Source organism: Hyperolius riggenbachi, chromosome 10 (assembly GCF_040937935.1).
Source record: "Hyperolius riggenbachi isolate aHypRig1 chromosome 10, aHypRig1.pri, whole genome shotgun sequence".
Lineage (NCBI taxonomy): Eukaryota > Metazoa > Chordata > Amphibia > Anura > Hyperoliidae > Hyperolius > Hyperolius riggenbachi.
The window spans coordinates 9,847,639-9,872,555 of NC_090655.1; the positions used below are offsets into that span (position 1 = coordinate 9,847,639).

Genomic DNA, 24,917 nt, shown 5'->3' on the forward strand with positions numbered 1-24,917 from the left:
TAGCAGCAGCACAGATGAGTCTGTTGAAGAACACACTGCTGCACGAGTTCGCCTTGTGCCACAAGGTAGGCGGCGCGCAATTTCAGGCACCACAAGCATGGAAGTTCAAGTGAGAGGCAAAAGAGGCGCAAACAGAAATCGCCAGCAAGGCAGGTGCTCCAAAGTCTGGCCTTTCTTTGAAGACTGCACTGAGGATGTTACCATGGCGATTTGCAAGGTGTGCAAGACCCGCCTGAGCAGGGGGAAAAATATTAACAACCTCTCCACCACCAGCATGAGCCGTCACATGCTATCCAAACATCCCACTCTTTGGGCAAACGCGTCAGGACAGGGTACCAGAAACAACACTGCCTCCCTTGGGTTCACCAGACCCGCCTCAGCAGCAGCAGTAGCCCAGCCATTGCGTGGTTCACAACATTCACAAACATCAGACGACGCTGACACTGTCACTTTCCGGAGTAGTGCTCTTGAGGTCTCCCAGTGTTCATCAAACACAACAACCAACAGCCCTTCCGTGTGCAGCGCTACGGTTCAGTTGTCTGTGTCGGAGATGTTTGAGCGCAAGAGGAAATTGCCAGCAAATGACCCCCGGGCCGTGGCAGTAACAGCCAGCATAGCCAAGCTTCTGGCCTGCGAAATGCTGCCATATCGATTGGTGGAGACAAACAGCTTCAAGGGCATGATGTCAGTGGCCATCCCACGTTACGTGGTTCCCAGCCGCTACCACTTTGCACGCTCTGCAGTGCCTGAGTTGCATGAGCACGTGGTCAGCAAAATAACCCGAAGCTTGAAGAATGCCGTTGCCTGCAAGGTTCACCTCACCACTGACACCTGGACGAGTGCGTTCGGCCAGGGTCGATACATCTCCCTTACCGCGCACTGGGTGAACCTTGTGGAGCCTGGCAGCGATTCCTCACCTGCTACGGCACGGGTGTTGCCCACGCCACAAACAGCTGCACCGCCGTCCCTCCCACTGGATAACAGCAGCACCTACCTCTCTGACTCCTTCTCCTCCAACGCATCTCAAAGCTGTACCTCATCCGGAAACGCTAACCCAGCAGCAGTAGGATCGTGGAAGCAGTGCAGCACAGCTGTTGGCATGCGTCAGCAAGCGTTGCTGAAGCTAATCTGCCTTGGGGATAAGCAGCACACAGGGGAGGAAATTTGGAGGGGAATAAAGGAACAGACGGATTTGTGGCTGGCACCGCTGGACCTGAAACCGGGCATGGTTGTGTGTGATAATGGGAGTAATCTCATTCGCGCTTTAAGGTTGGCTAAGCTGACACACATCCCTTGCCTGGCGCACGTGATGAACCTAGTAGTTCAGCGGTTCCTGAGGACATACCCAGGCGTGCCCGATCTGCTGTTGAAGGTGCGTCGAGTGTCCAAACATTGTAGAAATTCCAGTACTGCTTCGGGGGCACTCGCCAAGATGCAGGAGCGCTTCAATCTCCCCCACCATCGCTTGCTGTGTGATGTCCCTACGCGCTGGAATTCTACGCTGCACATGCTAGCCCGCTTTTGCGAGCAGAAGAGTGCAGTGGTCCAGTACATGACGGCGCAGTACCGAGGCGCATCCGGCCAGCTGCCAAGCTTCTGTGGATCCGATTGGGCCAACATGTTGGACCTCTGCCAAGTCCTCCAAAATTTTGAGCAATCCACGTTGCTTGTGAGCAGTGACAACTCTTCAGTCAGCATTACCATACCACTGCTGTGTTTACTGAAGAGGTCGATGTTAAAAATCAAGGAAACAGCTGTCATGATGCAACTGGGGGAATCTGAAGGAGAAAACGATCAGCGTGATGGTACCAACATCAGGCCATCCGCCTCAGGGAACGCTGGCCCCAGCAGCTATGACGAAGAAGAGGAGGAGGAACAGCTGGAGTTGGAGCAGGAATTTCATGCCACCACTGACGAGGGCCAGAGCGGTGCACGTTGGACTTCCACAATTCAACGCGAATGGTCAGCAGAAGCAGACCAGGAGGAAGGTGACGACTATGATGCATCACAACAACTATCACAACGCTCACAAGAGGATGATGAGGATTCTGGTAGGACTCTGGCACACATGGCTCAATTCATGCTAGACTGCATTGAACGTGACCCACGCATTGTGCGCATTCTGGACAACACCAATTACTGGGTTTATACCCTTCTGGATCCACGGTACAAACACAATGTTCCAAAACTGCTTGAAGAAAGAGTCAGACAGGTCAAAATGGAAGAATACCAGCAGGCCCTTGTGGAGACTTTAGAGAGGAGATTGACATCCTCCCCCTCCTCTAGCCAGTTGTACGCAGACAGACTGACTTCCGCAAACCCAGGACGACCAGGAGGGCAGCAAACAACGCAAGCCGCAGCTAGTACCCAAAAGGGAATGGTATCGGCAGTGTCCTTGGAGTGGGAAAATTTTCTGACACCCTTGCAGCCGCAGCCCACTGAACAGCAAGCGTGCAGATCCACCTCCAACACCGATCGCCTGGAGAAGATGGTCAAGGACTACATGTCAGATGGCGTAGCTGTGTCGAACCATCCATCTGCACCCTTCAACTATTGGGTATCGAAGCTAGACACCTGGCACGAACTGGCAATGTACGCAATAGAGGTGCTGGCTTGCCCGGCAGCCAGCGTTATGTCGGAACGCTGTTTCAGTGCTGCCGGAGGCATCGTCACAGATCGGCGTATCCGCCTCTCTACAGAAAATGCAGACCGTCTGACTCAAATTAAAATGAATCAATCCTGGATTGGAAATGACTACGCAACACTCCAGGACCCCAACCAAGTAACATGACCAATGAACATCTGGGATGGTGTTGCGTTTCCGGGCCCTGTTTATTGAACCTCTCATCTGTATTACATTTATGACTGCATGGCGGCAAAAAGCATTGCTGCTATATCCGCACGCTTTTTGTCCACATGCAAGGCCTGGGTTGTTGTGTCTCACAAAGCGTGGCCTTCTCCTCCTGCGCCTGCTCCTGTTCCATCACGTCTGCTGCTGCTGGGTTAGCGTTGCCGCGTGGTCCCTGTTTATTGAACCACTTATCTTTATTACATTTATGACTGCATGGCGGTACAAAGCATGCTATCCGCACGCTTCTTGCCCTCATGCAAGGCCTGGGTTGTTGTGTCTCACAAAGCGTGGCCTTCTCCTCCTGCGCCTCCTCCTGTTCCATCACGTCTGCTGCTGCTGGGTTAGCGTTGCCGCGTGGTCCCTGTTTATTGAACCACTTATCTTTATTACATTTATGACTGCATGGCGGTACAAAGCATGCTATCCGCACGCTTCTTGCCCTCATGCAAGGCCTGGGTTGTTGTGTCTCACAAAGCGTGGCCTTCTCCTCCTGCGCCTGCTCCTGTTCCATCACGTCTGCTGCTGCTGGGTTAGCGTTGCCGCGTGGTCCCTGTTTATTGAACCACTTATCTTTATTACATTTATGACTGCATGGCGGTACAAAGCCTGCTATCTGCACGCTTCTTGCCCTCATGCAAGGCCTGGGTTGTTGTGTCTCACAAAGCGTGGCCTTCTCCTCCTGCGCCTCCTCCTGTTCCATCACGTCTGCTGCTGCTGGGTTAGCGTTGCCGCGTGGTCCCTGTTTATTGAACCACTTATCTTTATTACATTTATGACTGCATGGCGGTACAAAGCATGCTATCCGCACGCTTCTTGCCCTCATGCAAGGCCTGGGTTGTTGTGTCTCACAAAGCGTGGCCTTCTCCTCCTGCGCCTGCTCCTGTTCCATCACGTCTGCTGCTGCTGGGTTAGCGTTGCCGCGTGGTCCCTGTTTATTGAACCACTTATCTTTATTACATTTATGACTGCATGGCGGTACAAAGCCTGCTATCCGCACGCTTCTTGCCCTCATGCAAGGCCGGGGTTGTTGTGTCTCACAAAGCGTGGCCTTCTTCTCCTCCTGCGCCACCCTCCTCCTGTTCCATCACGTGTGCTGCTGCTGGGTTAGCGTTACCGGTCCCTTTTCCTGGAACCTCTTATATGTATTACATTTATGACTGCATGCCGACAAAAAACATGTTACCTGTGCAAAGAAAACAGACATTTCCCGCATTTAAAAGACAGTTTTCCCTTTGAAACTTTAAAATCGATTTTCTCAAAAACTATAAGCTCTTTTTGCTAATTTTTTTTTCCTCTTGTACCCACTCCCAAGGTGCACATACCCTGCAAATTTGGGGTATGTAGCATGTAAGGAGGCTTTACAAACCACAAAAGTTCGGGTCCCCATTGACTTCCATTATGTTCGGAGTTCGGGTCGAACACCCGAACATCGCGGCCATGTTCGGCCTGTTCGGCCCGAACCCGAACATCTAGATGTTCGCCCAACACTAGTAGACACATACAAATACGAAGTACATTTCTTCCAGAGTAAAATGACACATAAATTACTTTTCTCCTATGTTGCTGTCACTTACAGTAGATAATAGAAATCCAACAGAACCAACAGGATTTGGATTGGCCCATCTCCTCATGGAAGATTCTCAGGGCTTTCATTATTTTCAAAAGCATTTAGTAAATGGCAGTTGCTCCGTCCAACTGCCCAAAAAATCTGCAGCGACCAGGTAGGCTGTCCAGCAACTTTGTATAAATCTTTTTCAGGGGGTGTCTTTATAAAGAATAAAACCCTTGCAGAGAACCCCCCATAAAGAGATGGACTAGTCCAAAACCTGTCGGTAATGTCAGATTTCTACTACCTACTGTAAGTGACAGCAACATAGGAGAAAAGTAATTTATGGCTCATTTTACTCTGGAAGAAATGTACTTCTTATTTGTATGTGTTTACATGTATTTTAAAAAAAAAATTTTCACGATAGTGGCCCTTTAAGGCAAGGAACACTCTAGGCACAAACGGTAACGTTGCGGAAAACGCATGTGCTACATGTAGAAACGCATATATGTGTTTTTTACATTGTCCGTTTTTGAAAGCACACAACTTGCTGCCTGTATCATTTTGAACAAAGCATGTAAAACGCACATAATGTATCTCAATGGAGACGCAGGGGAATGTGTCTTTACATGCTTTATTTTATACGCTACTGTATTTTACTTTATTGATTATTAAAAATAATAAAAACCAGTGATGCTCGGATACAATCTGTGATCACGGCATACCCGCGATTCATGAGCATTTTTTCACTATCCAACATCGTGATCCGAATCTGTGATCGGGAATCAATCACGGATGCGGCCGTTATTTCGTGTATTCGGCCCATGATCATGGAAAAAAATATACGCGATAATAAGCTGAAAAGCCGCCTTACATGATATACGCCTGTTAATAGCAAAGCCTCCTTACATGATGTAAATACCAAATTTGCAGGATATGTTAAAGAAAACCTGTACTGAAAAAAAGTTCCTTGGGGGGCACTCACCTCGGGTGGGGGAAGCCTCTGGACCCTATCAGGGCTTCCTCTGTCCTCCTGTGTCCCACGTCCGTCTCGCTGCAGTCCCTGGAATGCACAGGCGACAAATCCAACAGCCTGTGCAAGATTTACCTTTTCTGTCTCCAGCCCCCCGCATGTTGCGGCTCTCAGCACGGAGATAGGCGAAAATAGCTGATCTCCGTTGGGTCCGCTCTACTGCACAGGCGCAGGAGACTTGCAGGAGATTTCCGCCTATCTCCGTGGGAAGAGCGGATACTGCGCCTGCGATGGAGCCGAAAGGTAAATATTTACATCGCCAGCGCTTTGGGAGGATTTTCGCCGCTGACGTGGGACCAAGGAGGACGGGGGAAGCCTCAATAGGATCCGGAGGCTTCCCCCACCGAGGTGAGTACCCCCCAGGGGAGGTTTTTTCATTACAGATTTTCTTCAAGTAGAACTGTGGGAACAAGGGGAATTTTTTTTTGTTTTTTTTTTCAAAAAGACCTTATAGTTTTTGAGATAATGGATTTTGAAAGGTTCAAGAAAAATAGTATTCATTTAAATGCGGTAAATGACAGTTAATGTATTTACCGCATTTACATGTATACTTTTTTCCTTTGAAATTTCCTTTGAACCTGTAAAATCGATTATCTCAAAAACTATAAGGTCTTTTTGGAAAAAAAAAATAGTTCCCACTGTTCTACTTAATATATCTCGCAAATTTGGTGTTTATAGCATGTAAGGAGATTTGCTTAACTGCTAAATACACCGGGTTTTGGCGGTATTTAATCACCAATACTTTTTCATTGGAAACTTTAAATTCGATTTTCTGTAAAACTATTAGGTCTTTTTGAAAAAAAAAATGTTTTTAAAGTTGTAGCCACTGATCGCCTTTATAATCCCTGCAATTTTGGGGACTGTAGCGTATATGGGAGCTTTGCTATTAATGTTAAAGTCAAATCCCGATCACGAACCTGTGATCACGGATTTTACAGGCAATCGCGGATAACGCTCGTGTCGAATTCGTCAGTCAGTTTCAAATCCGGATCGCAATCACGGCTTATCCAGATTTTGGGACTGCCGTTGGCCGGATTTATTCAAATCCGTCATCGGGGGTGTCTGAGCAACACTAATAAAAACACATAAGGTGAAAGTCACCAAAAATGCTTAAAAAACACATGAAAAACGCATATGCAAAACAAAAACAAAGCAAAAAAAAAACGCATATGCATAACAAAAACAAAGCAAAAAAAAAAACGCATATGCAAAACAAAAACAAAGCAAAAAAAAACGCATATGCAAAACAAAAACAAAGCAAAAAAAAACGCATATGCAAAACAAAAACAAAGCAAAAAAAAACCGGATATGTAAAACAAAAACAAAGCAAAAAATGAAAAACACAGTGAAAAAAATACACGGCTTTCTGCACTGCCCAGTCTTCTCCCAGCCTAAGTGGAAATTCGCACAATATTACCCTTTTTGGTAACTGTAATAATGCACAATTATGTACAAATGTGCAGAGTAGTAATCTTTATGATAACTGTTATGATAAACAAAAATATGACCGCAGACACTCAGCCAAATGGCAGCGTTTGGTAACGCCACGTTCGGTCACATTTGACACGCGGCGGAATTACCCAGCGGCAAAATTCTTGTCAAGCTTGAGCACGGCAACCGCCATGTTTAAATGCATCTCCATGGGGGGGTCGTCGGTCTGCTGAGCGCTAGCAAGCACCCAACCAGAGGATGAGAGCAGCTAACGCCTGTCAGCAGCTCTGAGGGTCAGTTCACGCTCAGCGCTTTGCCCGTGATCGCGCTCGGCTCCGCGATTTGTGGGCAAAATCTCACGATTCAGCGCATTTTGCACTTGTGATTCCTATTTAATAGAATGAGAATGTAAGGCTTGGTGGTGTATTCTCCACAGTCAGCATGCAACGCATGAGCTGGCGTGGAGGAGGTACACACACTAGCACCAGGAAACAGGCTATCCCTAGTATAGTGGAGGGGAGGACTGACTCCAATAGGAGATTGTGGCGCACAGAGCCGGTGCAGATCTGACAGCCACAAACAATGCTTACGTTATAACGTCTCAGCGCAAAGTAGCGCTGAGCGCACAAACCAGAACTGAGGAGATCAGGACAGGTAGACAGAATGAACGCTTGCTAGCTAGCGGCTACTTAGCGACAGCAAGCGTCCAAAACCAGACAGACTGGAATGAGGCAGCCAATGCGATGCGGCGATGGCGTGCCTCACAAAGACAGGACAGTCAGAAAATAGCAGGATTAAGATAGATGAACGTAACACAGATAAATATACAATAAGTATGTTTTCCTAGCGTATTACAATTACAGCTATCAATGAAACTATTTGTAACGTCTGACTAACATATGTATATATCGGCAATGAACCGATATATGACATAAGCAGGAACGCTGACTAACACTGGAGCAAAACAGGGAACAGGGCTCAGAAAGATTCGCTATCTCTTCGCAGAGATGAACGCAATCCACAAACGGTAACAGAACAGGATTCAGAAGGATTCGTTATCTCTTCGCAGAGATGAACGCAATCCACAAACAGTAACAGAACAGGATTCAGAAGGATCCGTTATCTCTTCGCAGAGATGAACGCAATCCACAAACAGAACCAGGAGCAGGGTAACTACCTCAGCACGGGTGGTCACGGTACGCGCAACCTACCAAAACGTGCTGGAAAGCTGACTAACTGCACACAGGATATAAACAGTTCGTGTACGTATACATCAGCGACACTGATGTATCACGTAACACAAATACAAGGAAAATAATAAACGTGCTGGTATGCATATATATTGGCAATGAACCAATATATGATGCAAAGACCAGCAAAGTATCTTTATAACAAGAAACACGATCGGGGGCTAAAGCGACAGCAAGGCAGGCTTAAGCTGAAGCTATGAAAACCCAAGGAAACCCTGCAGGAAGCAGATCTTTATACTGAGGTCATCCAATGGGAGCAGACATGCAGATTCCCACACAGGTGAATGATAATCAGTCACAAGCTGACAGCAGGGAAAGACAGACAAACCTATGCAGCTTGCATGGAAAGACATCAGAACTGCCTGAGCTGCAGCACTACTTCCAGCAATAGCTGCTGCAGCAGCGATCATTACAGTACCCCCGCCTTTAAAAGCGGATTCCAGACGCTTTTCAAAACTGAAATTTCCAACAAAACAGTCTGACTGATAATTCATGATGACCGGGACAGCCCGGCAAGACCGAATTCCAGAATCAGTCCCCACAAGACTGGACCCATCAGAACCAGAACCTACAGAACCATGCCCATCAGTACTACAAGCCCCAGTGTGACACCCATCAGAACCATGATTTCCAGAAGAAAGCCCTCCGAAACTCCCTGAGCGATACCCACCGCCTTCCAGGAACAGTTCAGAAACGCCAAAGCCTTTGCAATGCCCACCGGTACTGTCTTTACCAAGACAAAACCCACTGTTGAACCAGTCCAAGGCACCAGGACAAGTTTTCTCAGAGACCTCCCAGAACACCTTGAAGCTCCAAAGAGATCCCCATAGGTCAGAATGCCCCTTAGGCTCACATGGAGAACTATCAAGAACCCCTATGGAACCTAGGGCAATTCCCGAGTCAGGGCCACAAGGACAAACATCAATATCAGGGCTTTCAGGGACCAGAACCATCTCTGGGCATGCAGGCAGACTGGCAACATCAGAACATGTTCCCACTAAGGAAGCATCAGAGCACGCTAACACCTTAAACACACTTGGGCATTCTGGCACACAAAGAACATCTGGGCACACTGGCACAAGAGAAACCTCTGGGCATGTCAAGGAACTGTGAGCCTCAGAGTCAGCCAAGACAGGACCAAAACCAGGACTGGCCAAAAAAAAATCATCATGACTAGACTTCGCAACTACTGGATTTTTACACGAGAATGCAGGATCAGACTTAGATGTCGCTGATTCCAGCAAAGTCAGTAACAAATCAGATTCAGGGGCACTAACAAGACAGGACAAATCTTCTGATGTATGCACTGAACCAGATAGGGACTCCACAACTACCTCTGGACTGGACAGAGACTCATTTAATACACTGGATTGGGGCTCATGAGGCGCTGCAGAACAAGTCAGTATTGCAGCAGCCCCCACTGGACTAGGCAAAACTGAGGAATTCCCTGGACAGGAAGGGGACTCTGGAACCTCTGCCACAGCGGCCAGAGAACCAGAATCTTTCAGGATACAGGGCTGGGTTTCAGGAACACACATCAGACCGGACTGAAATTCTGAGATTTCTATTATTTTGACCAGAGAATCAGAATTATCCATGTTACAGGGCAAGACTTCTGAAACATTCAGAGGACAGGGCTGGAGTTCCTCGGCTGTTACAACACTGGAGAGGGACTCAACATTGGTTAAATCAGACTGTGTACAGGGCAAGGTATCTAACACAATTGCTGACGAGGACAATATTTCAATGGCTTCTGCTTTGCTGGGCAGAAATTCACCAAGTTTTATTAGAGCAGACTGTAATTCCAAAACAGCTGCTAAACAAGTGAATATTACTGCAACACCAACTGAGGTAAGCAGTGCTTCAGCCTCCTCTGCTAGAGGGTTTAAAGTATCCAAAGTACTGGGTGAAGCATAAGACTCTGCGACCACAGCTTCACTGGACAGGATCACTGAACAGTCCACATTGCAGGGCAAAACCATGGAAGCACCTGCTGGACAGCATAATGATTCTGTGACCTGAGTTTCATTGGAGAGATCTACTGCACAATTCATGGTACAGGGCAAATTTATTGGAAAATTTTCTGAACAAGGTAATAATTCTGCGATTTCAGGTTCACATAGCAGATGCTCTGAGCTATTCACGAAACTAGAGCGAGGTGTAGAAACAGGAAGATCAAGACACAATGTTTGCGCATCTGAATCACCATTCATTTGTAAAATTGGAAAATTCAGATGCTGGGGTTCTGAGTCTACTAGACAGGATTGCTGGGACTCGGAAACTGATGTAGTGCATCTATTGGCATCTGCTGGATCAGACAGGAGTTGAACTTTATTAACACAAGTAATTTCTGCAGAAGTGTTTGCAGAGACAGGCAAGATTTTTCTGGTGTCTGTTTCACTAAACAAAGAGTCATGAGTACTGGCTAGGCTGGACTCGGAAGTCAGCAGGACCTCTGGATTCTCTGCTGAGAAATTTGCGCAGGGCAAGGTTAAGAATGTATCAGTGGCTTCTGTTTTACTGGGAAGTAACCCTGAGTTATCCATGGTACAGGGTGGAATTGCAGGAACTTCAATTTCACACAAAAAGAGCTCCGAATCACCTGCTGAATCAGCCAAAGGTGCTGAAGCAGGCGGGTCAGAACGCCAAATTTGCGAATTCGGAGTCACATAAAAATCATCCAAAATCAGTTCCCACACATCAATCAAGGGAGCCACACAGTCATACCTACACACACCAGCCTCTATTAGGTTATAGGCTGACTTAATGCATGCGTTCAATACCATTTCACTTTTTGCACTGTAAAATTGACAAAATGAACTTGAATCATTCTTCCATTCACAGACCAGGGCTTCCATCTCTCCCCTCTCGAATGGAGGATCCCATGCATACTTAACAGCGAAACATTTAGGCTGATCACAGTCTGCAGATATGATTGTGGCAGGCACATGTATAGGGTTAATTAGCAGGTGATTGGCAGATTCTTTATTCTTAAGAATCTCCAATACCTGTAGCAAGTGTTGAACTGTAGTGTATGCAAACTTCCCTTGGTTCACAAATAAGTTGATTTGTTCAATACTCTGTAATATCTCATCATAATCATACTCAGATAATTCTTTTAAACAAAAATCTTTATTTTCCCTAGCCAGGGAGGAAAGTTCATTAGTAGTTTCATAAGTCCATTTAACTCCCCTGAAAGACAATTGCATTTCATTATCTGTTAATGGCAGAATCTCATTATAGGTCTCAGTCGCTAAGGATAACGATTCTGCAGATTGGACACGTTTCTTAGAACGTTTGCGTTTGGCCTTAGACCCTGCGGTTTTTGGTGATTTATTCAAAGCTGCAGGAAAATTATCAGTAACACTTTCTGCTTGCTGCTCATTCTTGCAAGCAATTGAAGGAGCAGCTGATTGGCCTGCTGCCAGGAGTTCATTAAGAGGAAAAGGCAATGGATCTATGCGCAACCAGTTATGGATCACAAACGCTAGAAATTCCAGCGGTCTATCTTTCAAATCGGAATGATTGAGAACATCAAATGCCCACTGGAATAATTCCCCTTTAAACAAAATATAACTTAGTTGGAGTGCCCAGGTTGAAACAGGAGTCGCTTGGAGATCAGGATTGGTCAGGAACCTGGCACATTCAGAGAAAAACTCATTTTCTGTTTCAGAGCTAAGTTCTTCAAATTTCTTAAAGGAACAGGAACCATAATTAACAGTGTCATACTTTCTGGGAATCCCCCCCACAATGGGGATTGGTAATGGGGTTTTCATAATGTAAGGCTTGGTGGTGTATTCTCCACAGTCAGCATGCAACGCATGAGCTGGCGTGGAGGAGGTACACACACCAGCACAAGGAAACAGGCTATCCCTAGTATAGTGGAGGGGAGGACTGACTCCAATAGGAGATTGTGGCGCACAGAGCCGGTGCAGATCTGACAGCCACAAACAATGCTTACGTTATAACGTCTCAGCGCAAAGTAGCGCTGAGCGCACAAACCAGAACTGAGGAGATCAGGACAGGTAGACAGAATGAACGCTTGCTAGCTAGCGGCTACTTAGCGACAGCAAGCGTCCAAAACCAGACAGATTGGAATGAGGCAGCCAATGCGATGCGGCGATGGCGTGCCTCACAAAGACAGGACAGTCAGAAAATAGCAGGATTAAGATAGATGAACGTAACACAGATAAATATACAATAAGTATGTTTTCCTAGCGTATTACAATTACAGCTATCAATGAAACTATTTGTAACGTCTGACTAACATATGTATATATCGGCAATGAACCGATATATGACATAAGCAGGAACGCTGACTAACACTGGAGCAAAACCGGGAACAGGGCTCAGAAAGATTCGCTATCTCTTCGCAGAGATGAACGCAATCCACAAACGGTAACAGAACAGGATTCAGAAGGATTCGTTATCTCTTCGCAGAGATGAACGCAATCCACAAACAGAACCAGGAGCAGGGTAACTACCTCAGCACGGGTGGTCACGGTACGCGCAACCTACCAAAACGTGCTGGAAAGCTGACTAACTGCACACAGGATATAAACAGTTCGTGTACGTATACATCAGCGACACTGATGTATCACGTAACACAAATACAAGGAAAATAATAAACGTGCTGGTATGCATATATATTGGCAATGAACCAATATATGATGCAAAGACCAGCAAAGTATCTTTATAACAAGAAACACGATCGGGGGCTAAAGCGACAGCAAGGCAGGCTTAAGCTGAAGCTATGAAAACCCAAGGAAACCCTGCAGGAAGCAGATCTTTATACTGAGGTCATCCAATGGGAGCAGACATGCAGATTCCCACACAGGTGAATGATAATCAGTCACAAGCTGACAGCAGGGAAAGACAGACAAACCTATGCAGCTTGCATGGAAAGACATCAGAACTGCCTGAGCTGCAGCACTACTACTTCCAGCAATAGCTGCTGCAGCAGCGATCATTACAGAGAATCACAAAGCAATCGCCCCTTGGAGCGTGTTTGCAATTAATTGAAATCGCAACCGCTGCAGTGTGAATGTATCTATAGGGAGACATTGTAGCTTTGCTGATTGCAGCGCTTTGCTGATCCCCGGCTATCAGCAAAGCGCTGCTACAATGTATCCCTATGGATGCATTCACACTGCAGCGGTTGTGACTTCTATTAATTGCAAATGTGCTGCATGCAGCATTTTAGGGGCGATTGCTCTGTGAGTCTCGTTCTATTGAACGGGAATCACAAGCGCAAATCGTGCTGAATTGTGAGATTTTGCCCGCAAATCATGATAGCAGAGCCAAACTCGGTCACGGGCAAAGCGCCAAGTGTGAACCACCCCTTAGGAGGCGGTACTCTCTCCTCTTCTCCTAAAAGCACCAGTTTAGGGGCAATAACGTTTAAACTATTTTACTGCGTATTTTCATGTACGGTAAACCCTCTGTGGGGAGGGAGGCGGGCCTTATCAATTCATCTGTGAGCGAAATACAGAGTAACAGGAAGGTAACAGTGGAACCAGACAGAAAACACATGGCTGTGACTATCATTGCCAAGATTCTACATCTGAGGATTTGCTGGGCTCACAACTCAAAAGATGGGTATCATATTTGTAATTTACTATGATAGAATAATGTTAAAACTTATTTTGCAAAGAAAGATTTTGTAAAAAAAAAAAGTTTTTCTTTATTTTTTTTACATTAAACAATGCAATCGGCAGCAAAATCCTCCTCATCCTCTCAGCAAGCTACAGCTGCCTGCTCTCTCCCATTCTCAGATGTTCCCCCTGAAGTTATCAGGGTTTTGCTCATTTCACCCACAGGCCCATATGCCATTCACTATCACTTTCCCTCCTGAGATTTCTCCTGGTGGTATTTTTAAACTTGTCAGGCTGCAAAAGCTAATTTAAACCTCTATTCTCCTGTGTTAAACAGTTTAGAAGGAAGCCAAAAAGGCAATACTGAAGTTAAAAATCTCTCTTACTTTGATGTTTGCTGAATAGCAAGCCTCTTTATTCCCAAGCTCCTAAGGAGGCCGGCAGGCCGCATAACAGATACTGCAAAGCAAGAAAATATTCAAAATAATTTTGGTAGTACTTTTTCATTTACTTTTTGGTACTTTTTTAGTTAAAAAAATACTGGAAAGTTATTTTAAATAGAAGATTAAGAATTATCTCCTAGAAGAAAAGTCAGGGGGAAAACTGAATTGCATATGGCCCGCGGTGTCTTGCAGCATGAGAGCCCGCCAGGGGAAAATCGCACCCAACCATTTACTATAACACACGCCCTGCAGTAGACTGTGCCGATGGGGTAATGTGCATAGCTCCGCCCCGATCCGTGATGAGCCCACTGCTGGACAGGAAGTAATGTGCGCTGCACCCCCAGTGCCACTGGCTCCAGTGCAAGCGCGTGCCGAGCAGCATTGCACGTACTGCTTGGCAACACACTGCAGAGTCTGTGTTGCCTCTGTGTCTTCTGTTGCATTGCGTCACACTATGGGTACTGTGGCAAGTCTCATAGGGACTAATGCCGCTGGGGGAGCGGCGTGGGAGAGTGATGCATTGCCCCAGTGTGAAAGGGGCTGAAGAGTACTGTAATTGCTCTATCAGCTGCAGCCCTGCCCCCATTTACAGATAGCCTATCATTGCATTCTCTAGAAAAGAGGCGGAGTTTCAGTTTGGTTGTGAGGGGGAGTGAGCAGTCAGGGGGTGTTGCTGAGGACCTAGGAGCTGCTGTCGCACTTATTTTCCTTTTACGCATCAGAAAAAGCTGCAGCTTTCATTTTCTTGTTAATAAATGAGTCTTAAAGAACACCTGAAGAGAGAAAAATATGGAGGCTGCTATATTTATTTCCTTTTAAACAATACCAGTTGCCTGGCCGCCCTGCTGATCTATTTGGCTGCAGTAGTGTCTGACTCATACCAGAAACAAGCATGCAGCTAATCTTGTCAGATCTGACAATAATGTCAGCATCATCTGAACTGCATGCTTGTTCAGGGGCTATGGCTAATAGTATTAGAGGCAGGCAATCAGCAGGGCTGCCAGGCAACTGGTATTGCTTAAAGAAAACCTAGTAACTAAAAGAAGTTCCCCTGGGGGGTACTCACCTCGGGTGGTGGAAGCCTCCGAATCCTATCCAGGCTTCCTCCATCCTCCTGTGTCCCACGGCGGTCTCACTGTTCCCCTCCGAACAGCGGGGATGTAAATATTTACCTCCCGGGCTCCAGCGCAGGCGTAGTATCTGCTCTCCGCTCGGAGATAGGCGGAAATAGCCGATGGCTGTCAGGCTGCTCCACTGCGCAGGCACAAGTCTCCTGCAAATCTCCTGCACCTGCGTAGTGGAGCAGACCAGACAGAGATCGGCTATTTCTGCCTATCTCCGTGCTGAGAGCCGCAACAGCTCTCTGTGTGGCTTGCCGAGCCGGGATTGCGGGACACTTCGGGGGAGCCAGCGCTGGACTGCCTGCAGCTACAGGGGAGGGGGAAGCCTCATTGGGACCCTGATGCTCCCCCCTCCCAGGTAAGTACCCTCCAGGGGACTTTTTTTTTTATTACAGAGTGTCTTTAAAAGAAAATAAATGGAGACCAGATCAAAAAGGATTTTTACAGGGGACCTAATGTTACCCCCTAACCCCCCCCCCCCCCCCAACACCCCTCCCACCCCCAGCTGTGGCAAGCCCAATTTTCTAACTCTAACATAGTGAAATAACTCTTTAAAGGGATACTGTAGGGGGGTCGGGGGAAAATGAGCTGAGCTTACCCGGGGCTTCTAATGGTCCCCCGCAGACATCCTGTGTTGGCGCAGCCACTCCCCGATGCACCAGCCCCGCCTCCGGTTCACTTCTGGAATTTCAGACTTTAAAGTCAGAAAACCACTGCGCCTGCGTTGCCGTGTCCTCGCTCCCGCTGATGTCACCAGGAGTGTACTGCGCAGACACAGACCATACTGGGCCTGCACAGTACGCTTCTGGTGCCATCAGTGGGAGTGAGAACACGGCAACGCAGGCGCAGTGGTTTTCAGACATCAAAGTCTGAAATTCCAGAAGTGAACCAGAGGCGGGGCCGGAGCATTAGGGAGTGGCTGCGCGGGCACAGGATGTTTGCGGGGGACCATTACAAGCCCCAGGTAACTTCAACTCATTTCCCCCTGACCCTCCTACAGTGTCCCTTTAAGCAGGGTATCCAGTGATCAGTTGTATATCACCCAGCAAAAGCCTCTCCAGCTTCCTGCCTGGTCTCCTCGCTTTATCTCCTTGTAAAAGAAATGAATTACATTTTTCCCAGAGCTATACAGATGAGAGGATAATCAGGCAAAACCCTTCCGCTGACAGAGAGGACCTTCAGGAAACCGAGAGGCAACAAATGGCAAGATCTAACAGATGGAGATATTGCAGCAAGTGTATTAATCATCTCCGTATGGAGATCAATCCGGAGGCTACGTTCCTTGTAGAAGAGCATGTTCCCAAATTTATTAAGGGATGCAGAGAGCAAACTGTGGTTGCCAATGTTCTGTGTTCTGCAAGAGAGGCCTGAACTGTTCTGGCACAGGAGGCCGGCCGTGACAGCGCGGGAGGCTGCAGACATGTTCTGGCACAGGAGGCCGGCCGTGACAGCGCGGGAGGCTGCAGACACAGAACATCAGCCGCCGCAGAAGGAAGGGGATGAAGAACGAGGAGTTGGGAATTACAGGGGGTCCAGCACAGGGGGTGCAGGAATCCCCGTCACCAACTTTCTGAGATAAGAAAGAGGGACACTTAAGCCACACCCCTGTCACACGCCTAACCACGCCCCCGGCACAACCCTAGTCACACTCACATGGAGGAAGGTTACAGTCAAGCTGTTGGATTCATGAATTCCACAATCCTACGAATTTAAATAGAAACCGTAACCAAGAATTGAACTTCATCCCAATCAGTAGCTGATACCCCCTTTCCCATGAGAATTATTTTCCTTTTCACAAACGGATCATCAGAGGGCGCTGTATGGCTGATATTGTGGTGAAACCCCTCCCACAGTGTGACCATGGTGATGACATCACACTGTGGGAGCCTTGTTGCATTGTGGGAAATAACAGCTGTTTACAACTGCCAAAAAAGCAAGCAGCATCTCCTTCCACTGACATCACCTGCCAGCAGTAAAAATGTCACCCTGTGATAAATGGCAGAATGTAAATCAGGGAGTGGAAAGAATTTACAATGGGCAAACACTGACTAAATCATTTATACATAATTATTGTAAAAATGAAGCACTTTTTTATTGCATTATTTTCACTGGAGTTCCTCTTTAAAGTGGTATGAAACGTAAATTTAATCTCTGGTCTAAAGCATTAAACATAGCATAAAACTAATAGGGAAAAAATATAAATGGTTTTGAAACTACTGGAATGCTGTGTTTGGATAGGCTCCAGCCTCTGGGTGCATAGCTGTGAGGGTGCAGGAAGGGAGACCCAACTTCTATCCTCCCAAGCTCGACTCAGGCACTCTTTCTGAGCATGTGCACGCCCCCTACCTCCACCTGCAGAGAATGGAGTGCAGCAGCAAGTATAACATTGCACACTTGACTCACCTCCTCCAGGCTCCATGCACTAGAGCTTCAGGTCCCGTCTGTCTTCTCTGCACCGTCACTGCTCTGAACTTCCTGGTCTCAGAACCAGGAAGTACAAAGCAGAGATGCTGCAGAGAAGACAGATGGGACCTGTAGCACATGGAGCCCAGAGGAGGTGAGTCAAGTGTGTGCTGTAATCTTTGCCATACTCTGCAAGGTAGGGGGCTACCTAATACTTGGGGCACATCTGGCTATGATATTAGGAACGGGGCTGGCTATTTATACTTGGGAGGGGGCTGCCAAATACTGGATGGGCTTTTGGCTATCTTACCTGGGGAGAGGGGAATAACTAATACTGTGGGCACATCTGGCTACCTATACTGGGCGGGAGCTACCTAATACTGGATGTGCCCATACCCAGCCGACATCCCTGCAGTCTACTAAACCTCTTCTATGGCAAGTGAAATATGGGCTAGTGTTAGTCGTGGAGCAGGTATGCTGACAAACGTTTATTCAGGTATTATCGTTGAGGAATACAAGTTCATACACTCAGGAAGTGCAAAATGTTATTTTATAACAAGCCCAAAAAATTGCACCATAAAGTTTTCGGGTCACCATGACCTGTCTGGGTATTCCATAAACTCTGTGGCAGAAGTTTATGGAATGCTCGGGCAGCATGGTGGCATAGTGGTTAGCGCTCTCGCCTTGGTCTCCGGTTCAAATCCCAGATAGGTCAACATCTGCAAAGAGTTTGTATGTTCTCCCCGTGTCTGCATGGGTTTCCTCCTACATCCCAAAAACATACAGATAAGTTAATTGGCTTCCCCCTAAAAATTGGCCCTAGACTGCAACACATACACTACACAATATAGACATAGGACTATGGTAGGGACTAGATTGTGAGCCCCTCTAAGGGACAGTTAGTGACAAGACAATATACTCTGTACAGTGCTGCGTAATATGTCAGCGCTACATAAATACTTAAATAAAAATAAAAAAAAGAACAGAAAGCCCGGGGTATGTGTCCTGGTGCCTCCATAGATGGATTTCAGGCAAGGCCACATTGTCCATGGCCTAGGGCACCAGGAAACAAAGGTGTATACAATGAACAGAGGCGCCAAAAGTATAAAATTAGATTAAATGAGCTTAAAATCAAAACTTAAATGGCAAAAATGAAGGAGGAAGTGGTGGTCTTACCTCCCTCAAGCAGACACGACAACGACTGCAATTCAGACAGTCAAACACATTTATTAGAAGCTCCAAAAATTTTGCAACGCGTTTCGCAGGCTCAACCCCGCTTCATCAGGCAATATAGGGAGGAGTATCAAGCGATCTGCACAAGGATTCAAGTTAAGCACCTCTGTGCTTAAAGGAAACAAAAGAGTGGGCAGCAGGCTCCCCGCACAGCACGGAGGGGATTTGGGGGGTAAGGGCCCCCCCCCGTTATGCTGCGGGATAGCGGCGTTTTAGCCGGGGCACGCATGCCCCTGCTGAATATAAGGGAAAAGCGAGTTTTATTCTCGCTTCAGACTCTCTTTAAAGTGGATCTGATCTGAATTCTTGACCAGGACAGAAGGGAAACAGAGAGAAATGCACCCTGTATGTATTTAGAGAGGTTAGCATGGCTGATTCCTCATCTGTGAATAATCACAAGTTGTAATGTGATCTCTCAGCTGTGTCAGCTGGCTGCCTCAGCAGAGCAGCTAATTTGTAAGCACATGATGTTAACCCTATGTCTGCTTCCATGAAAGCAGGAAGTAGACACACTGCAGATTTACTGCAGGATTTGTATCAGCTGTAACAAAGAGATGTTTTTCTTTAAGGGTAGGAACACCTCTAGGCAGAATATGCGTTTTCCACTATGTGCAATGGGAACCGCATATGCGATTTTGCCTAGTGTGATCCTAGCCTAAAGGTTATTATGCCATGCTTTTCTTTTAGAGCAGAGAGGAAGTTCTGAGTTCAGGTCCGCTAAGATACAATACAATACAATAACATTTGTAAAGCGCTTTTCTCCCATAGGACACAAAGCGCATAGTTGTGTCTCAGATTAATACAGGGTTTCAGGCTGGGTTGTGTTACAGAGGAGATAGTCAGATGTTCATGAATGCCAGACTGAAAAGGTAGGTTTTCAGTTTAGACTTAAATGCTTCCAGGGATGGGGCTGTCCTGATTGGGTGTGGCAGGGAGTTCCAAAGTGTAGGGGCAGCATGACAAAAGGCTCTGTCTCCAAAGGTTTTGAGGTGGACTCTGGGGGTGACCAAGGTGTTACGTCCTTTTGATCTAAGATTGGGGGGGGGGGGGGGGTGATGCAGTTGCAACAAGTCCTTCAGGTATCCAGGGCCCAGATTGTGCAAGGATTTGAATGTCAGTAAGCCAATCTTAAACAGAATTCTCCATTTTCTCGGTAGCCAGTGGAGTGAGCACAGGGTTGGTGCTATGTGGCAATGGCAAAGATCTTCAGTACGGACAGATTCAGTGGTGTTGCTAAGGATATTCTGGGCCCTGGTGCTAGTTTTACATTGGGGGCCCACCCTAAGCACTCTATACATAACAATTGATACGGCGTACAAAAACTTGCCAATGGCAGCTACAGTGTCAGAGGTGCAAGAAGGGGATGGGAAATAGCTTGTTACTGATTACCCCCAAGCACTCTATACATAGCAATCCCTGCCAATGGCAACTACAGTGTCAGAGGAGCAAGAAGGGGATGGGGAGCAGCTTGTTACTGATTACCCCCAAGCACTCTATACATAGCAACCCCTGCCAATGGCAACTACAGTGTCAGAGGTGCAAGAAGGGGATGGGGAGCAGCTTGTTACTGATTACCCACAAGCACTCTATACATAGCAATCCCTGCCAATGGCAACTACAGTGTCAGAGGAGCAAGAAGGGGATGGGGAGCAGCTTGTTACTGATTACCCCCAAGCACTCTATACATAGCAACCCCTGCCAATGGCAACTACAGTGTCAGAGGTGCAAGAAGGGGATGGGGAGCAGCTTGTTACTGATTACCCCCAAGCACTCTATACATAGCAATCCCTGCCAATGGCAACTACAGTGTCAGAGGAGCAAGAAGGGGATGGGGAGCAGCTTGTTACTGATTACCCCCAAGCACTCTATACATAGCAACCCCTGCCAATGGCAACTACAGTGTCAGAGGTGCAAGAAGGGGATGGGGAGCAGCTTGTTACTGATTACCCCCAAGCACTCTATACATAGCAATCCCTGCCAATGGCAACTACAGTGTCAGAGGTGCAAGAAGGGGATGGGGAGCAGCTTGTTACTGATTACCCACAAGCACTCTATACATAGCAATCCCTGCCAATGGCAACTACAGTGTCAGAGGAGCAAGAAGGGGATGGGGAGCAGCTTGTTACTGATTACCCCCAAGCACTCTATACATAGCAACCCCTGCCAATGGCAACTACAGTGTCAGAGGTGCAAGAAGGGGATGGGGAGCAGCTTGTTACTGATTACCCCCAAGCACTCTATACATAGCAATCCCTGCCAATGGCAACTACAGTGTCAGAGGTGCAAGAAGGGGATGGGAAACAGCTTGTTACTGATTACCCCCAAGCACTCTATACATAGCAATCCCTGCCAATGGCAACTACAGTGTCAGAGGTGCAAGAAGGGGATGGGGAGCAGCTTGTTACTGATTACCCCCAAGCACTCTATACATAGCAATCCCTGCCAATGGCAACTACAGTGTCAGAGGTACAAGAAGGGGATGGGGAGCAGCTTGTTACTGATTACCCCCAAGCACTCTATACATAGCAATCCCTGCCAATGGCAACTACAGTGTCAGAGGTGCAAGAAGGGGATGGGGAGCAGCTTGTTACTGATTACCCACAAGCACTCTATACATAGCAATCCCTGCCAATGGCAACTACAGTGTCAGAGGAGCAAGAAGGGGATGGGGAGCAGCTTGTTACTGATTACCCCCAAGCACTCTATACATAGCAACCCCTGCCAATGGCAACTACAGTGTCAGAGGAGCAAGAAGGGGATGGGGAGCAGCTTGTTACTGATTACCCCCCAAGCACGCTATACATAGCAATCCCTGCCAATGGCAACTACAGTGTCAGAGGAGCAAGAAGGGGATGGGGAGCAGCTTGTTACTGATTACCCCCAAGCACTCTATACATAGCAATCCCTGCCAATGGCAACTACAGTGTCAGAGGTGCAAGAAGGGGATGGGGAGCAGCTTGTTACTGATTACCCCCAAGCACTCTATACATAGCAATCCCTGCCAATGGCAACTACAGTGTCAGAGGAGCAAGAAGGGGATGGGGAGCAGCTTGTTACTGATTACCCCCAAGCACTCTATACATAGCAATCCCTGCCAATGGCAACTACAGTGTCAGAGGTGCAAGAAGGGGATGGGGAGCAGCTTGTTACTGATTACCCCCCAAGCACTCCATACATAGCAATCCCTGCCAATGCCAACTACAGTGTCAGAGGTGCAAGAAGGGGATGGGGAGCAGCTTGTTACTGATTACCCCCAAGCACTCTATACATAGCAATCCCTGCCAATGGCAACTACAGTGTCAGAGGTGTAAGAAGGGGATGGGGAACAGCTTGTTACTGATTACCCCCAAGCACTCTATACATAGCAATCCCTGCCAATGGCAACTACAGTGTCAGAGGTGCAAGAAGGGGATGGGGAGCAGCTTGTTACTGATTACCCCCAAGCACTCTATACATAGCAATCCCTGCCAATGGCAACTACAGTGTCAGAGGTGCAAGAAGGGGATGGGGAGCAGCTTGTTACTGATTACCCCCAAGCACTCTATACATAGCAATCCCTGCCAATGGCAACTACAGTGTCAGAGGTGCAAGAAGGGGATGGGGAGCAGCTTGTTACTGATTACCCCCCAAGCACTCCATACATAGCAATCCCTGCCAATGCCAACTACAGTGTCAGAGGTGCAAGAAGGGGATGGGGAGCAGCTTGTTACTGATTACCCCCAAGCACTCTATACATAGCAATCCCTGCCAATGGCAACTACAGTGTCAGAGGTGTAAGAAGGGGATGGGGAACAGCTTGTTACTGATTACCCCCAAGCACTCTATACATAGCAATCCCTGCCAATGGCAGCTACAGTGTCAGAGGTGCAAGAAGGGAATGGGGAACAGCTTGTTACTGATTACCCCCAAGCACTCTATACATAGCAATCCCTGCCAATGGCAACTACAGTGTCAGAGGTGCAAGAAGGGGATGGGGAGCAGCTTGTTACTGATTACCCCCAAGCACTCTATACATAGCAATCCCTGCCAATGGCAACTACAGTATCAGAGGCGCAAGAAGGGGATGGGGAGCAGCTTGTTACTGATTACCCCCAAGCACTCTATACATAGCAATCCCTGCCAAGGACAACCACAGTGTCAGAGGTGCAAGGAGGGGATGGGGAGCAGCTTGTTACTGATTACCCCAAGCACTCTATACATAGCAATCCCTGCCAATGGCAACTACAGTGTCAGAGGAGCAAGAAGGGGATGGGGAACAGCTTGTTACTGATTATCCCCAAGCACTCTATACATAGCAATCCCTGCCAATGCCAACTAAAGTGTCAGAGGTGCAAGGAGGGGATGGGGAGCAGCTTGTTACTGATTACCCCCAAGCACTCTATACATAGCAATCCCTGCCAATGGCAACTACAGTGTCAGAGGTGCAAGAAGGGGATGGGGAGCAGCTTGTTACTGATTACCCCCAAGCACTCTATACATAGCAATCCCTGCCAATGGCAACTACAGTGTCAGAGGTGCAAGAAGGGGATGGGGAGGAGCTTGTTACTGATTACCCCCAAGCACTCTATACATAGCAATCCCTGCCAATGGCAGCTACAGTGTCAGAGGTGCAAGGAGGGGATGGGGAGCAGCTTGTTACTGATTACCCCCCAAGCACTCTATACATAGCAATCCCTGCCAATGGCAACTACAGTGTCAGAGGTGCAAGGAGGGGAGGGGAGCAGTTTGCTAATGTTCACTAATATTAATCTATAGAAGTAATTATTACCAGCGCAGGACCAATAAAAAGCTAATACTGTGGATGAGAGTGGGCCCCTCGGGGGCCCTTGTGGCACAAGTACTGTTGCACCCTCTGCACCCCCTATTGCTACACTGGATGGATCATACCTCAGTGGAAGCCCTCTAGCTGTGTGAGGTTTGTCCAGTAAACAGTCATTCCAGAAAAGCTCCTGCCACACCTTTTTTGATTTACGGATTGCTAAACACACAGCACATGTTCATCCCCGGCCCCCCAGACGCAGTTCCCGAGCTCTGTTCCATATTTAGGTGATGAAAACTTCTGAGCTTCTCTTACAAGATCTGTGGAAAGGTTCATTGTCGAACGCTGCTACTTCTCTCTGCTGAAGCTGGCACAAGGGGAGATACAGACTAAATACAGACTAAATACAGGATCACCGCCAGAGGAGAGAATGCTTACATTACTGCAAACCACTGTACAGGCAGATCAGACAGCAGCAACCGCACAATACATGTAAACCACTCCTCACAATGCTTTGTCATAAGGGGGACGCATTTAACCTATTCTAGCTGGCAGCTCTTGCTCCTTAAAGAGAACCTATACTGAGTAAAAATATTTAAAATAAACACATGAGGTAACTTCAAATGAACATTGCATAGTTCCCTTGCCATCAGTTCCTCTCAGAAGCTCACCATTTTCTTCTGACAATAATCCCTTCCAGTTCTGACAATATTTTGTCAGATCTGAAATATATCAGTTGCTGTCAATAAAATATCAGTTGCTGTCAGTTATAGCTGAGAGGAAAACTGATGTACCAGGTAATGTCCATGTTTCCCTATGGCTCAAGTGGGCGATGTTACAGTTTAACTGTGTGCTGACCAGAAAGATGTTATGGATAATGGCCATTTTCAAAATGGAGGACGGAAAATTCCCTTGATTGCAGGGGACAAATAGGACGCGGGACAGGAGAAAGACACTGAGGAGTAGACTACATGGAAGGTAAGTATGACTTGTGTATGCTTATTTTGACTATTACTTTTCAGTTCAGGTTTTCTTTAAGGCCCTTAGCCTTTTTCTTTCACTTTTTGATTGGCACTTCGCATCTAGACCTTGTTTCCCCCATATAAACCAGAGCAGTTTTGGCGTTTTAGCTATTTCCCTGTTTAATCAGCAATAACTTTACCCCTACTTATGACACCTAAATGATATATATGTTACGGCCAGAACCCGAAGTGTGGCCACTTCGTGCTCTGGCCGGTCAATGTGCGAAGTGT

At 47.2% G+C, this 24,917-nt stretch overlaps 1 protein-coding gene across 1 annotated transcript in view; it reads right to left on the reverse strand.

Moving 5' to 3' along the window:
* Positions 1 to 24,917, reverse strand: part of HPSE2 (heparanase 2 (inactive)) — a 419,309-nt gene that overhangs the window by 360,455 nt on the left and 33,937 nt on the right. The window lies entirely within an intron of this gene.